The sequence below is a fragment of the Dama dama genome, chromosome 23 (assembly GCF_033118175.1).
Source record: "Dama dama isolate Ldn47 chromosome 23, ASM3311817v1, whole genome shotgun sequence".
In the NCBI taxonomy this organism is placed as follows: Eukaryota; Metazoa; Chordata; class Mammalia; order Artiodactyla; family Cervidae; genus Dama; species Dama dama.
Genome location: NC_083703.1, coordinates 53,153,520 through 53,167,909, shown reverse-complemented (window position 1 = coordinate 53,167,909; position 14,390 = coordinate 53,153,520). Strand labels below are relative to the sequence as shown.

Genomic DNA, 14,390 nt, shown 5'->3' with positions numbered 1-14,390 from the left:
CAAGGGATTAGATCTGATAGATAGAGTACCTGAAGAACTATGGATGGAGGTTCTAATCTAGAGATCTCTTCAAGAAAATTAGAGATACCAAGGAAACATTTCATGCAAAGATGGGCACAATAAAGGAGAGAAACAGTATGGACCTAACAGAAGCAGAAGATATTAAGAAAAGCTGGCAAGAATACACAGAACTATACAAAAAAAGATCTTAATGACCGAGATAAACACAATGGTGTGATCACTCATCTAGAGCCAGACATCCTGGAGTGTGAAGTCAAATGGGCCTTAGGAAGCATCACTACAAACAAGCTAGTGGAGGTGATGGAATTCAGCTGAGCTATTTCAAATCCTAAAAGATAATGCATTGAAGTGCTGCACTTAATATGCCAGCAAATTCAGAAAATTTAGCAATAGCCACAGGACTGGAAAAGGTCAGTTTTCATTCCAATCCCAAAGAAAGACAATGCCAAAGAATGTTCAAACCACCACGCAGTTTAATTTATTTCACATGCTGGCAAAGTAATGCTCAAAATTCTCCAAGCTAGGCTTCAGCAGTACTTGAACTGAGAACTTCCAGATGTTCAAACTGGATTTAGAAAAACAGAGGAATCAGAGATCAAATTGCCAACATCTGTTGGATCACAGAAAAAGCTAGAGAATTCCAGAAAAGCATCTACTTCTGCTTCATTGATTATGCTACAGCCTTTGACTGTGTGGATCACAACAAACTGTGGGAAATACTTTAAGAGATGGGAATACCAGACCACCTGACCTGCCTCCTGAGAAATCTGTATGCAAGTCAAGAAGCAATGATTAGAACCAGACAAGGAACAACAGACTGGTTTCAAAATGGGGAGTACATCAAGGCTGTACATTGTCATCCTGCTTATTTAACTTATACACAGTATACATCATATGAAATGCCAGGCTAGATGAAACACAAGCTGTAATGAAGATTGCTGGGAGAAATATCAATAACCTCAGATATGCAGATTACACCACTCCTATGTCAGAAAGTGAAGAGGAACAAAAAAGCCTCATGATGAAAGTAAAAGAGGTGAGTGAAAAGCTGGTTTAAAACTCAAGATTCAAAAAATGAAGATCATGGCATCCGGTCCCATCACTTCATGGCAAATAGATGGTGAAACAATGGAAACAGTAACAGATTTTATTTTCCTGGGCTCCAAAATCACTACAGATGGTGACTGCAGCCATGAAATTAAAAGATGCTTGCTCCTTGGAAGAAAAGCTATCACCAACCTAGACAGCATATTAAAAAGCAGAGACATTACTTTGCTGACAAAGGTCCGTCTGGTCAAAGCTATGGTTTTTCCAGTAGTCATGTATGGATGTGAGAGTTGGACCATAAAGAAAGCTGAATGCTGAAGAATTTATGCCTTTGAACTGTGGTGTTGGAGAAGACTCTTGAGAGTCTCTTGGACTGCAAGGAGATCAAACCAGTCAATCCTACAGGAAATCAACCCTGAATATTCATTGGAAGAACTGAAGCTGAAGCTGAAACTCCAATACTTTGGCCACCTGATGCGAAGAGCCAACTCATTGGAAAAGATCCTGATGCTGGGAAAGATTGAAAGCAGGAGGAGAAGGGGACGATAGAGTTCGAGGTGGTTGGATGGCATCACCGACTCAATGGACATGAGTTTGAGCAAATTCTGGGAGTTGGTGATGGACAGGGAAGCCTGGCATGCTGCAGTTCATGGGGTTGCAAAGAGTTGGACAAGACTGAGTGATTGCACTGAATTAGGAAGGCTCCGTGGCGGGAGGCACTTGATACAGTTCCCCCTTTCTTCACCCAATCCCCACAGGCAGCCTCATAACCACCGAATTTTGATTTTCCACCTCGATAGCCTAAGTCTCACACTGCACATGAACTGTGGGCGGCGCCCACACTGGATCCCAGTGACGGGAGACCTCAGCCTCCAGGCCTCAGGCCCCCATGTAGCCTGGCCCAGATTAGTCACTGAGCTCTCTTTTCCAGCTCTGACTTTCCATGATCATTCTGTGGTCAGGCCAGGAATGTTTACTTGCATTGCAGAGGGATTTCAACCACTGTCAGTGAATTCTTAAGGAATCTCTGCCTCTGCCAATTGCTTCTTTCACTGTCATGGGAGAAGGAAGGGCTTTGTTGATGTGACTGGAGGTCCTAAGGCAGCTCTGCTGTTCCTGTTGTATGGGCCAAGGGCAGAGGCTCCAGCTTCCCATGGGCTGAGCTGGCACCTCACAGAAGCCAGTCCCTTGATCTTTTCAGTCTCCCAGGAAGCCTTCTTCAGGCCTTTGAGCCAGGTTCAAGGGAGGTCCACGTGCTGCCACAGCATCGCCAGTGCCATCATCATACTGCCATGTGGCTGCCTCTCCACAGTGCCATGTTAACCCCACACCTGGCCTATGCTGGGTATTTACCTTACTCATAACAACTAATGAAACGGGCAGAGCCTCTCCATGGAGACAGAAAGGCAGGACAGGAGTGAGGTCGTGGCGGTGCTTGGAATTACCCTGCTTCTGCTTGTTGTATTACTTGGGCAAGTCTCCTGCCTCCTGTTTAATACTTAAAGGAGTCTGATTAGATGAATATTTTCCAAAAAGGTCTAAGAACACAGGTCTTTCTGTATTTTTCAGCTTCCAAAATGCTCTAAAAACATGGGTTTCTTGGTATTTTTCAGGCAAAAAAAAAAAAAAAACAAAACACGTAATTTAGATGATGTGGCATACATACTACAGCTCCCTCTCAGAGACTTGTGTACACAGTAGGATTAAAGGCTCTGAGAAGTCCCAGAGAAAAGATGTCAATTTAATTTTATTTAAACCAACTTTATCCAAAATCTCCTGACCTCCTCCTCCTCCCTGAAGAACTGGTGTTTTGATGCACACAGCCTGGGGGATCTCAAACTAGATGATTTCCTAGTCCCCTTGTAATATACCCTAGCCAGAGACATGGTAGTCTGATGTAGGGAAAAGACCAGGGACTTTGGAAGCAGACAGAGCTGGGTTTGAATCCTGGCCCTGCTTTATGGTAGCTGTGCGGCCTTAAACAAGTTACTTAACTTTCCAGACTCGGATGTCCTCATCTGTAAGAAGAGTATGATAACACCTGCTTGTGAAGGTTGTAGGTTGTTGAGAGAATTCAGTGAAATAACAGCTATGGAACACCAAATACAATGTGTGACACATTGGAGGCCCATAATAAATATCAGTTCTTTTGCCCCATTACTCCTGACCCTCTTCTCTCATCTCTCACCCCCACACCCCCCAAACCTAGAGCCAGCCATTGGCAGGGCAGAGAATGTAGAAGGAGGTATGCTGAGTCTAAGTCCACACATGACCCTGACGGTGTCCTCTCAATTTCATGGAAGGACCACACCTCAGCAGGACCAAGGTGAAGGGGCCAAGGAGAGGCAGCAGAAGATCCTGCCCTTCTTTGCCAAGCAAGTGTGTTCTCTCTGTACTACGCAACCGGATGCTGTTGGTAAAAAGAAAAGATGAAGAATGCTGTGAAACTGTTCCAGAAGAAAAGCCTACTGTCATAAATCCACTACCTAAAATACCAAACTCTGCTCAAGTCCCAGCTCAAAGGCAAAGCCTTGGCCTGTTTGCCCAGACAAGAAGCTGAAACAAAAGCAGTGGTCTGAGTGATGGCATCAAAATAGAGCAGGGTTCAAGATGGCTTCTAGGAGCCTTAGCACCAGGACAGCTGTTTCAGGATCTGCCCTTGGAGCAGAGCCACCACTTGACGGACAAATCAAGCACCAGGTCTGTGCCAGGTGCAGGGCTTGATCATGATGAAGGGAACCAGTTCTCCAGGGAGGCAAGAATGGGCTGTGGGGCTTGGCTCTTTATAGGAACTGAGCAAGCTGGGTGGATTAATGTGTTAAACTCTACAGAAAGATCTTATTTTTGTATATCTCCTTTCTTCCTTCCTTCCCACTGTAGGGCAGTGTTAGGAGAAAGAGCACGGGCCTTAGAAATGTAATTGGCTTCAATTCTTACTCTGCCTCTGCTAGTTTCTTGATCTTGAGCAAGTTACAACCCCTCTCAACCTTGTGTAGGAGGAGGACCATCATCCCTACATCAGAGAGTGGTAGCCAAGACTGAACAAGTTAATCTAGATATATCCTGAAGTATGGCATGAGTAACTATGACATGGGGACAAATGATTTTTTAATTCTAGTAGCTATGTGTTGATTTAAATATGCACTAGAAAAATGACTAACCTACCAAGCCCTTCTATAGATGACATTGATTGGTAGAAGGCTAAAGAAGCTATACAAGTTAAAGGAAAAAAAGAGAAGAGAGCTGATTCAAAGAAAAACACTAAGTAGATGATGGCATAGCTGGTGTGTAGATATGGCAAAACCCGTGAATACGTTACATGAGTGACCAAGGGTGGGACACTGTCCAGAACCCAACACAGTGGCTGGCACATGGCAGGCCTTGAAGGGCTTTTTTCCTTCTTTCTCGTCTACTCCCAAGAGATGAAGAAGATCAAGGAAGGGAGGAAAGAGGGAGGAAGCAAACCGACTTACTCATGTACCTACTTGATTTGTAAGTCTACTTTAGCCCTACCCTAGTTGTTCCATAGTTTCCCTTTAAGTAGGAATTGCCTGCTTACCTCTGTTTCCTCTCAGATGCATCTCTTAGCTTTCCTACTAGAAAATGATTCTTGCCTAAGTCTTCTGATGTAATCAGGTATTGGAAATTCTAACAATACCTATATAATAAATTCTACCTATACTAAATCCTCATCTGCAGCACCATTCAACACTCCTTTGGAGCTTTGCAAGAGATAAACAGTTTTTTGTTTTTTTTTAATGTACTGTCATATTTAAGTACAAAGACTTTTCCAATCATGTCACATAGAGATCATTTTATCCACTGCTCTGTTTGGCTGCCAGTCTCTTGTCTCTCTCCTCAGCAATGGTAAGGTTAATACCCTTCCCACAGGGAAGAGAGATTCATGGTTTATTGCCTTTGCCAGTAACAAAAATGTTTGAGAGCCAAGTGGTAAAGCCATTGCTGTTGGTATCTTTCACATGAACTACATCAAAAGAACCTGGATGTCTCTCCAGATTGATGATCCCACCAATTCTTCCTTCCCGGGTTACCACCTCCAGTCACTAAGCACAGGTTACTAGTGTCAAATTTGGTGAAGTCAGTAATCTTGCCAGTCTCCAGGTTAATTTATAAGGTGTCAATGCACCTTGATGAGGGGATCGGGGTAGCAGATGTGCGAGCATCATGGGTCACCAGATGAGGGATTCTTTTTGTCCCCACAAAGATCTTTCTCACTTTGCACAACTTGTACTTGGCCTTCCCAAGTGTAATTCGATGAACAACAAAGCGACCCTTGGGGTCATAGATCAAACAAAAATTCTCTTGAGTCTCATTAATGCTGATGACATCCATAAAACCAGCAGGGTAGATTATATCAGTTTGGACCTTGCCATTAATCTTAATGAAATGTTGCATTCAAATCTTCTTTACTTCATCTTCTTAAGTCTGTCCCTTAGAACTTAACTCTGTTCCTCAGGAAAATAATTAGAGGGAGACATTCCCTCAGCTTGTGGGGACTGGTAGATGGATGAGGGGCAAACACACCAATTTATCCAGCATCCATTGCTTTGGAGCTGCTATGCAATTCAGGAGCTTCTTGGACCCTGAGGCTGTGCTAGGCACAAAGAGAGGGAGCTAAACATTTTAATGGATGTGAGAGAGAAAGAGACAGAGAGAGCATGTGTTACTTACAGGAGGAGAGGAAGCAGAATTTAGGAGGGGGACACTGGGGCTTCAGGCTCAGATCATGACTCTTGAGTCTTTGGGACTGGCCTGAGTTGTCTTCCTAGTTCCTAATTGTTTTGGGGTTTTGTTTGTTTTCTCTCTCAAGGAAGTAGAATTCAGAGAAAGGAAGTGATTTGCTCAAGAAAACAGCAACTTAAACCTGAATATCTCATTTCTTGGTTCTATTTCTTGCATTCTGTCATATTGGGGTACCTGGGCTTTCCAGTCCTAGGAGAACCAAAGCTGTTCTTAAGAATAACCTCAGATGACAAGAACAAGATGGCAGAAGAGTAAGACGTGGAGCTCATTTTCTCTGCACAAAGATACAAAAACTACATCTACATGCGGAACAACTCCCAGACATTATATAAAATATGTAATAAATATATATTTAAATGTATATATTTGAAGACCATACATGACCACTACATATCTATCAGAATGACCCACATCTAGGTCACTGACAGCACCAAATGCTGGCGAGGCTGTGGAGCAATGGAGACTCTCATTTATTGCTGATAGGAATGCAAGATGTCACAGCCACTTTGGAAGACAGTTTTGCAATTTCTTACAAAACTAAACATACTGTTACTGTAAGGAACTGAAAATTTATGTCCACACGAAAACCTGCACACAGAAGTTTATAGCAGCTTTCTTCATAATTACATCTTGGAATCAGCCAAAATGTCCCTCTGTGGGGACATGGATAAATAAACTGTTTTATGTGAGGAAAATGAGATATCATTCAGCACTAAAAAGAAATGAGCTATTGAGTCATGAAAAGACATGGAGATTTAAATGCATATTACTAATATAACCTAATTACTAATACAATCTGAAAAGGCTAAGCACTGTATGATTCCAACTGTATGGTACTCTGGAAAGGAGAAAGCTATGGAGACAATAAAAAGGTCAGTGGTTGCAGGGATTGAGGAAGGGAGGGAAGAATAGGCAGAGCACAGAGGAATATAGGGCAGTGAAGCTATTTTGTGTGATACTATAATGATGGGTACGTGTCATTATTCATTTATCCAAATCCACAGAATATATAACACCAAGAGTGAACCCTCATGTAAACTATGGACTTTCAGTAATTATGATATGCCAGTGTAGGTTCATCAGTTGTAGCAAATGTACCCTCTGGTGGGGGATGTTAATAGTCGGGGAGGCTACACATGTGTGGGGGCAGAGGTGTATGGGGAGTCTCTGCACCTCTCCCTTAATTTGGCTGTGAACTCAAAACTGCTGTAAAAGATAGTCTTAATTTCAAAAAGACAGCACATACACTGATAATCACAAAGCTCGTATCCATTCTCACTAACAGAATCCCAATATTGCATGATATGGCAATGTGTCCCAGCCTCCCTTCAGTCCAAAACGACAGAGCCACACAGGTTCTGAGCAATGAGAGGTAAGCAGAAGTAAGCTGAGGAGGGTTTCCAGTAAAGCTTTTTTAAGGGATCACAGTCAGCAAGCAATACTCTTTGCCCTTTCACCTTCCTGCCTGAAATACAGGGGTCATACTTGGAGCAGCTGTCTATGAACTTGAGGCCTGATGCCGGCCAGAACCTCAAGAGGGGGAAGAGAGAGTTGGGAGGATCCTGGGTCCTCGGTTTCAACTCTGGACAGCCTGGCCCAGAATTCTTATTTAGTAAGAATGCAAAAGATGTTTGCTTAAGTCATCATTTCTCAGGTCTCTTTTACATGCAACCAATTGACGTTCCTAACTTAATATGTATTCCGTAAACAAATCCAATGAGTATACAGTGAAACATCAATCTCTTTGTTTCTTTAACCACCAGACTCTCTGTCTCGTCCCTAGAGGACAATCACTGTTACTTACATCTTTTCAGTTATTGTTTAAGCACATACAAGTATGTGCAGGCATCACTGTGTGTGTCTCTTTTTCAGTGCTCTTTGGATGATCATTTAAATTTAGAATCCTTGTGAAGTAAGTAGCCTCCAACTAATTAAAAAAATTTTTTTTAATTTATGCCAGATGCATCTAGCAACCAGAAAATCTAGGTATATCTAGAAAAGTCTAAGTACATTTTGAGATGTCAGAGACTGAAGGCAAAAGATCCTTTGCATGAAATGCAGAAAACCACCATTGTTAGTTTGGGAAAATACCTCACTGGTAATGAAGTGGCTTAAGAATTTTCTTGGAGGGAATTCACTGCAGTCCAGTGGGTAGGACTCTGAGCTTCCACTGCAGTAGGCAGGGTTCCATCCCTGGTGGAAAACTAAGATACTACATGCACTACAGGGAGAAAAAAAATCTCTCAGAGGTAGAAACAGTCATTGAATATATTTGTCAAGGTGGGAGGTTGAAGGAATTGGAGAAGACAAGTTAAATCAGAGAGGCTAAGGGAAGCTGCGAAAGGGCCTAATAAGCCCTGGTAAGAACTTTAGTTCTGGTCTTATGCAGTTAACATGCTCAGAGCTGGAGTCATAGACTAGAGTTAAAGAGCTCAGAGTGGTGGAGAAGGTAGTAGCCAAGCTGATGAAGGTAGAAAGAATGGCAAGCTGTTACATTATTAGAAATCAAAATAATTGGGGCTGAATTTACTCTGAATTTTTTTTTTTGACTGCACAGCATGTGGGATCCTAGTTCCCCGACTAGGGATTGAACCGGAGGCCTGAGCCGCCTGCATTGGCAGCACAGAGTCTTAACCACTAGGCCGTCAAGGATGTCCCACTCTGGAGCTTTTGAAACTTTATTTTACAATATGTAACATGTACTTAAATTCATTATTCTGATTATATGTGCCAGTTAAGAACTTTGAAGAAACTGTGTTTAATCAGTGTTCCTGTAGCAACCGAGGTAACTTTGTGTCCTTATCACATTGGATTCTGGTACCAACTGAAGAGTTTTAATGATTCAAAAAGGTTTATCAGCATTCTGAAGGAGAGAAGACTATTAAAGTGAATACTTTGAATTAAAAAAAAAAAAAATCTAGAATCCTAAACCTAAAGACTAACAGGTGTGAAACATATGAAGATCATTTTGTTGAGATTCTCAGGGAAGCTCAGAGAAAGGACCACACATGTTGATAATCACTGTGCCCAAATAAGCATTTGAATGAGAGTGTGTAGAACATGTGATGGTGTGGGGGCTGAAGAGAAGCTTTGGCCCGCTGACTGACACCAAGCCCCTCATTTCCAAGGTCTCCAACTGAGTTAGTGACGGAATCAGGATTAGCACCGAAGTCTCCAGTCAATTTATCGCTCAAATGTCACCTAAATGTAATCATTAAAAACAGAGACTGTGAGCCAGAGGAAGTGCTCCCAGCTGCTTTGCTGGGAGCAAAGCTGAAGAGAGGCCAAGTGTTTGGGGCCTGCTGGAAGCAGGTAGTGCCTAGGAAAAGTTTTATGCCAGAGGGGTGCCAGGACAAGCCTGAGCCCTCCATAATTTATTGTTTTCTTTATAGATGCATGAAACTAAGATCTGAACCTGATGCATTAGGAAATCCCCACTTGTTCATGAGAACTGAAGGATCTTTAGTATCAGATGCAATTGGTGAAGATGAAAACTGCCAATTAAACCTGTTTGCCAAGAACCAATAATTCAAACTAAAATAATTCACTCATAAGTCACATAGTGTTGAATCCATATTTATTTCCCACATCCAGTATACAACAAGATCAAACCAGAATGGAAAGTGTACCCTTTGCACTCATTCAGAACTGCCTTGTTTGAAAAGGTGTGGATGAACTTGATGACTAAGCCTGCTGGTTGGGTGGGAAAGAAAGACTGAGAGCTGGTCATGTGTGATCAAGCCTATTCCAAGCCTTTTCCCTGCTGAGAATGCCCTTTCCTCCAATTTTTGTTTGTCCATACCTACCTTTTAAGGTGTGGCTCAAATGTGTCTTTTCCGTGAATCTTTCCTTGAGCGCCTTTCCACTGTGATTGTTCCCATCTTGCAGCAGATGAGCCGGCAGAATGCTGCTGTTGGTGTCATCCCATTTCTCTTTTTCTCTCCTCTGTTAGACCATCAACACTTTAGAGGCAGGGGCTCCAAAGAATACCTGCAATGCGGGAGACCTGGATTCAATCCCTGGGTCGGAAAGATCCCCGGGAGAAGGAAATGGCTACTCACTCAAGTATTTTTGCCTGGAGAATTCCATGGACAGAGGAGCCTGGCAGGTTACAGTCCATGGGGTCGCGAAGAGTCAGATACAACTGAGCGACTAACACTTTCACATTTCTTCTATTTTATTAATGTGTTTTTTAAAAAAAATAAAAACCTTCTTGTTACATAATTTTACTTGCCTGTTAATAATTTATGCACATTCATTCTAGACAGCAGACAATACAGCAAAGCAAAATCAGGGAATGCAAAGCATTTGCATTTTGTTGTACAACATTCGAGGCTTTTAAAATTCCTATATTTAATCACAAAAAAGAAGCAGACTCACAGATGTAGAGAATAAACTAGTGGATACCAGTGGGGAGAGGGAAAGGGGGGTAATATAGAAATAGGAGATTAAGAGATACAAACTATTAGGTATGAAATCAGCTGCAAAAATATATCATACAACACAGGGGATATAGCCAATGTTTTATAATAAGTATAAATGGAGTACAACCTGTAAAAATTGTGAGTTACTTTATTACTATATCACTATATTGTATACCTGTAACTTATATAATATTATACTTTGGCTATACATCAATTTTTAAAAATTCCTACATTTAAAATTTCTACCTTTATAGGTGTATCAAAATTGGATCCTTCTATACATAAAGTTTTAAATTTTTCTTTCATGTTATTGTGTATCAGTAACATCAGTGATAATATGGTAATTTTTAATTAATGGAAATATGTTGTTCTTCTGATTATAAAAATGTGATATGATTTATAAAAATTGAGAGAATAGAAAATTGCATACAGTGTCAAGATTATCTTTTAATCATACCACACAGATAGACCACTATTAACATTCTCGTATAAAGCCCTCTATATGCTAGAATACTAGATTTTCTTCTGAGAGCAAGTGTATGTATATGCATCATACTCATGTATACTTATTTAAAATATATTCATTCATATAAGATTTTTAACTTACTATGAACATCTTTCAGTGTCAAATTCTTAAGTATCTACATCATCCCTTTTTTTTTTTAACCAATGAATTAATTTATTTTTGGCTGCACTGGGTCTTTGTTACTGTGCTTAGGGCTTTCTCTGGTTGGAGCGAGCAGGGGCTACTTTCAAGTTGCAGTGTACCGGCTTCTCATTGCAGTGGCTTCTCTTGTTTCGGAACACAGGCTCTAGAGCAAGGGGACTTCAGTAGTTGTGGCCCTTGAGCTCAGTCGCTATGGCTCATGGGCCCTAGAGCACAGGCTAAATAGTCGTGGTGAACGGTCTTAGCTGGCCCTTGGCATGTGGAATCTTCCCGGACCAGGGATGGAAACTGCATCCCCTGCTCTGGCAGACAGACTCCCAACCACTGTACCACCAGGGAAGTTCTACATCGTCATAATGTGTGGGTCTGCCACAATCTAATATACTTCCTATTATTGAACACTGACATTTTTTCCCAAAATATTTCCTTTTATTATGGATCATTGTGTTAAATACATTTGTGTATGTGTACTTTTAAATGTTTTGGTACAAATTGCCCTCCATGAGATGTGTTCATCTTTGAATTTCCCGAAGGGTCTAAAGAGAGCCTTGCACATGGTGGACATAATAAGTGTGTGGTGGATAAATGAATGGAATATAGACAAATCTTTGCCTCTCCCTCTAATCTTTCTTCTTCTCTTTTGAAACCTCAGGGGAAGATCTGTTGATTCTTTGTGCACCATGGGAAGGGCCCACGTTAGAGGCAGGGCCTGTGCAAAGTAACTGCCTCAATTCTCTTAGCACTTTGGAGGCTGGGGAAATGGGCCCTGAGAGGGAGCATCTGGTTCTGAGCCAACCTATGGCTGAGCAGCAGAGCAAGTGTCAGAGAGGGCCCTGACTATCGACTCCTAACCCAGCCCTCCTTCCCCCTTCATACTCCCCTGGACAGCCCTTTACCTCTTCCCAAACCTGTAGATTCTTCATAAATCATATTTATATCAAGTAACTTATGTCAGGTGGCAAAAATAAAGTGAAACACTGTACATACAAGTTACTTACTACAAATCATCCAGCACGTGAGTGACCCTGAACATCTTTTTCCCATTCATTATTAGCACTTGACCTGAAGTGCAGAAGAAGGAGGACGAAATTTGGAGTCTAGAATTTTAAATTTGAATCTGGCCTCCATTCTCTCCCCCATAACATGGCAACTGTACTGAAATCTGCTTCCTAGGAACCAGGTAAGGATCGGGGAGATGGTGAATATAAAAGCAAATGTTGTGATAATTGTATAGTATTTAACAATGTTAGGGCTTCCCTGATAGTTCAGTTGGTAAAGAATCTGCCTGCAATGCAGGAGACCCTGGTTTGATTCCAGGGTCGGGAAGATCCACTAGAGAAGGGTTGGCTACCCACTCCAGTGTTGTTGGGCTTCCCTTGTGGTTCACTGGTAAAGAATCTGCCACCAATTTGGGAGACCTAGGTTTGACCCATGGGTTGGGAAGATCCCCTGGAGAAGGGAAAGGCTACCCACTACAGAATTCTGGCCTGGAGAATTCTATGGACTGTATAGTCCATGAGGTCCCAAAGAGTTGGACACTACTGAGCGACTTTCACTTCATTTTACTTCTTAACAATGTTAATATTTGCTGCTATTGATAAGATTGAAAAATATTTCCCTAATCTTGCAAACTCAACCCAGAAGCCTTTCTAAGGTGGGTTTCTTAACTGAAAGTTGGCAGCAGAAAGAGTGTGGTGAGCTGGGAAGCATGGGAAGCATGCATTCTAGTTCCAGGTGTCATGGCCTCAGTGCTCTCTTCGGAGGAAGGAAGTTCAGTTCAGTCCCTCAGTCGTGTCCGACTCTTTGCAATCCCATGGACTGCAGCATTCCAGGCTTCCCTGTCCATTACCAACTCCCAGAGTTTACCCAAACTCATGTCCATTGAGTCAGTGATGCCATCCAACCATCTCATCCTCTGTCATCCCCTTCTCCTCCCACCTTCAATCTTGCCCAGCATCAGGGTCTTTTCCAATGAGTTAGTTCTTTGCATTAGGTGGCCAAAGTTTTGGAGTTTCAGCTTATCATCAGTCTTTCCAATGAATATTCAGGGTTGATTTCCTTTAGGATTTACTGGTTGTATCTCCTTGCAGTCCAAGGGACTCTCAAGAGTCTTCTCCAATACCACAGTTCAAAAACATCAATTTTTAGGTGCTCAGCTTTCTTTGGAGTCCAACTCTCACATCCATACGTGACCACTGGAAAAACCATAACTTTGCCTAGACAGACCTTTGTTGGCAAAGTAATGTCTCTGTTTTTTAATGTGCTGTCTAGGTTGGTGAAGCTTTTCTTCCAAGGAGCAAGCATCTTTTAATTTCATGACTGCAGTCACCATCTGCAGTGATTTTGGAGCCCAAGAAAATAGTCTGTCACTTGTTTCCACTGTCTCCCCATCTATTTGCCATGAAGTGATGGGACTGGATGCCATGATCTTAGTTTTCTGAATGTTGAGTTTTAAGCCAGCTTTTTCACTCTCCTCTTTCACTTTCATCAAGAGGTTCTTTAGTTCTTCGATTTCTGACATAAGGGTGGTGTCATCTGCGTATCTGAGGTTATTGATATTTCTCCCAGCAATCTTGATTCCAGCTTGTGCTTCATCCAGCCTGGTATTTCACATGATGTACTCTGCATATAAAGAAGTTGGACAAATGACCTTTAACACTCTCCGAGTTCTGAGCCCAGGCCAGCTATTTCGTGACCTTAGGCAAATCATTTCTCTGAAGGCCTCAGTTCTCCCATCTGTGAAAGAAAGGGTTGGGCTGGATGACCTCTCTGGGTCACTTCTTTTCTGAGGATTGACTCAACCCTGGAGACCTGCCCTCTGTCTGTCTTGCTTCCTGGAGCCCTTCTGGTGCCCGTGCTCTTGGGCAAACCGCCAGCCTTCCGGGTGGTGGGCTGCAGCCTTCTCTCTTTCCTGGTTGGTTTTTCTGGCCCTGAGCTCAGAGGTGATTGAGTGACAGCTGGACAGATTGAACCACCCCTACTATTAAGAGATGACATGCGTGTGCTGAGCGGGGCTGCCCACCTGCGGTCCCTTCCTCATGCTCAGGATCTGTGTCCTCACCCTGTTCCGGGGCATGGCTAGCCTCCCCCACCCTCCCCCACTGTTCCCACGCTAGGTGCTCCCCATAACCTCATGTGCAGTCTTTTCCCAGAATGACCTGCTTGCTATCCTCTCTCTGACCTTTTCTCCCCTTTTCCTCAATAAGTCAGTCTTTTTTATCTCTGTAATTGGAGCCCATCACTCGTTCCGCACCTCTTTTCAGCTCCTATCAGTCTCTGAGTTTAAGAAAAGTTCAGCTTCTCCCTAAGCTGCTCTCTGACTTCCTTCCTGAAGGAAGCTCCCCGAGGGCTGGGTATCTACAGTGCTGACTACCTTCGAACCCCCTCAACAGGCATTGTAAGAAATCAGCGTTGACATGAGCTATGAAGGAGGACTTTTACACTTCTACTCTCCCTCCAGCATTTTG

At 42.5% G+C, this 14,390-nt stretch overlaps 1 pseudogene; it reads right to left on the bottom strand.

Annotated features, from left to right (window-relative positions):
* Positions 1-4,883: 4,883 nt before the first annotated feature.
* Positions 4,884-13,999, bottom strand: LOC133044273 (small ribosomal subunit protein eS4-like; annotated as a pseudogene).
* Between the last annotated feature and the right edge of the window lie 391 nt (positions 14,000-14,390).